Consider the following 3,241-nt stretch of genomic DNA (forward strand, 5'->3'; position numbering starts at 1 on the left):
TTGAAACCTCTAGACAGTTAGCAGATATTTTCACCAAGCCCCTTCCACGGGATACTTTCTATGTTCTAAGGAGAGAACTTGGAATTCTTGATGAACAATATCTTGATTAAAACTGTTTAGATGTTTGCTTTATGTCTTGTCTCTATATGTTTATTTGTCTCTTGTTCTAAATGATATTTGTTGTAGTGCAAAATTATATCTCATGATAACTTCTTTTCATGATTAAAAATGTGTCGATAAATCCATTAAAATGCATGCATAAGCCCTAAAGAGTTGAAACCATTCTGCTAGCTAAAAACTACTTTTTTACCGTGTTTAATCGATTAAACACTTGGGGTTATTTCAGCATTATTTGTTGTTTTCGAAAAGCCCCCCCCCTTCTAGGTGTATTTTAGCCACTGATACCTAACAATCTTGATATAAGTCTATGTCTAGCAAATATATCAAATGATTAATTATACAAAGTCAAAATCATGCAAGGATTTCTTCAAGAATTTCATTCACAAAGCATACAATAAGATGGTCAAACTTAAAGTAAGCATTAAATACATATAGAACTCAAAAGAATCAAAACATCATGAATTAATATAAAATGAATCAATGTGTATACATCAAACTCGTATTACATTCAATCCCAACAAATAAAGAACTTAGCTACCCCTGGTCACGAAATGCAGGTAAGATAGGAATAAGATACAACCCATTGGGTGATATAACTACAAACAATAAACATAGAATAGCTCCTCTGGTACTTACACTTAGATCCAACGACTTATATAGTCAAACTCTTTCAAAAACTCAGAAAATAGTGTCTTACAATGTATTGCTCGAAGTGTGTTAGTGAGAACTCAGGTTAGACCCATTTAAATAGTATCTGACATCTGACTTCAACACTTAGTGTATCACACGTGTACTGAGTTCAACTCTTTGACTAGCCAAGCTTGACCTTTCAGTGCACGACCTCGCCTTGAGCGCACTATTTGTGTTGAACACCTCCGTTTGTGCTAAGCGCAAGCTTCGCGCTTAGCATATGAGAAACATTAGCTAATTGTTTTAATTCTTGAGCAAATATACCCAAATGCAAAATCTGTGTTGGGTGCACGTCTTCTGCCGTTGAGCGTGGTATTGGCGCTAAGCGTAAGTCTCATATGTTGTCTGATTTGCTCAGTATGATTCTTGCACTGAGCCTCGTTGATTTTTGTTGGGAATTTAGCTTTTTTTTTTTATCATTCCTCCAGTTTAAGCATACACAAACACTTTAATAATGACATTTTGATCATGCCACAATAGGTGTATGATTTATAATCATTTTGGCACTTAACAATGTTCCCCAATTTAAAATTTTGTTTGTCCTCAAACAAATGTCTATGCGGAGGTTTTCAAAAATATACTTGGGTTTTAACATATAGGACTTAAACATCAATGATCATGGCATACATCAAAAGGGATATTATTCACACAAATTAAAAAGTACGTTAAAGAATTCCAAACTCAAATCAAAGTATGATGTCCACAAATCATCCCTAGTTGTACAATTAGTATAATACTTTATCATTTAAACAATTTCCATGCCAATAAATCAAGACGTGTAAACTCTTAAAATGTTTAATAGTGTATATCTCTCATAAGTATGCAATGAACAAGCAACAAAGACAATTTTAATATTTTGTCATGATTAATCAAGAATGGTATATTATATGGATCACTAAGGTCTTTATGAATCGTAATTTTGTCCGGCCAATTTATAAATCAAAGTATGAAAATACAAAGATTTTAAAATAAAACAAATTGAAAAAATAACCTTTTTTTGGATACTCTAAATCAAATTTATATTCTAATATTAATAAATGTTTAATTAGTTACCAAAATTTCGTTTCAAATTATTAATTGTTGGTTTCTTTTTTAATTCTAGATATAAATAGGAAAAACTGTTAGCGGTTATTATTTTAAAATTGTTATTAAGTTGGGTCAGCTATAAAATTCTTACTAATTTCTACGGTTATACAATTTAATAACCATACAAATTAGTAAGGAGGAACCCATATGACGATATATAAATTCTATTTGCCTCGTATTAAATTGGAACAGTCTTCAAAATATTGAAAAATCTTGCAAAAGTTAGGATAACAATTTTTATTGATATATTTATCATTTTAATTACAATAATATTACATTTTGTCTTTAAAAATAAATAGAGAAATATACATAATTATTTTTGTCTCTGTTAATATAGAAGATCTTGTTCAAGTATTCAACACAATTTCCAAAACTGTTGACAAGTAAAGCAAACGCCTTATGTCTCCATCGAACCCTCCTCCTTTATCGTTATCATTCTGATTATCACATTTGCCTTCTATACCATCTTACTTTTTAAAAAAGGCACGAGTTTTCCCAATTATATAGGTAAAGACGTTTGGCATTGGAGTAGGAGCAGGTCCTCTAAGTCCAAGGGAGGTAAAACATGAAACTTTAGAATTCTTCCCTAATTCTCTTCTTCATCTTCTCACCCATCTCTCTAAGGTTGGGTAAACATCTATTGTCCTAAAGTGTATATCATCCCATTTATATGATTGATAAAAAATACATAATTATTATATTTTTAACTTTAATGTATTTTTTCAACCCATCACAATACCTTTGTTTTTTCATTTTGCCGATTTTTAATGACACTCTCTCACTTCATAGAAATCCTTGCTCACTAAACGTTTTCACTCTCATCCACCTAGAAACCAGAACCAAACCTTCATTTTAGGCACTGTTCTATACAACCCATGAACCATACAAAATAAAAACACCACCAATAAAAATAAAAACCAAATCTGATGTAAATCAGTTAGGGGAAACCTTGATTCAAAGGTCACTCAAGACCTAGGAGGTCTAGGACTAAGGCAAGGGTCAAATCCTCCAAGAACAAACTTACAAATGACACCATTCATCCTGGAGAACCACCTAGGATTCATGATTACGGTGGGTGTGTATGTCCTTAAGTTTAGTTTATTTAATTTTCAAAATAAATGAAATTCATTCCTCATTGTAGTTTAGGTTTATTTCTGTTAATCAATTTTTATTATTTATTTTTCAAATAAATTCATGTAATTGAGATTGGGGGTTAATTATTTAATCTCATGTAAAATGACACATTGGTGACAAAGAAAATGACACATGCATGTGAAATGTAGCTAGGTCCATCACACTTGGCGAACTTGGCCAAGCCAACATGCTTGGCATGAGACATGGCACA

The sequence above is a fragment of the Lupinus angustifolius genome, chromosome LG14, assembly GCF_001865875.1.
Source record: "Lupinus angustifolius cultivar Tanjil chromosome LG14, LupAngTanjil_v1.0, whole genome shotgun sequence".
NCBI lineage: Eukaryota > Viridiplantae > Streptophyta > Magnoliopsida > Fabales > Fabaceae > Lupinus > Lupinus angustifolius.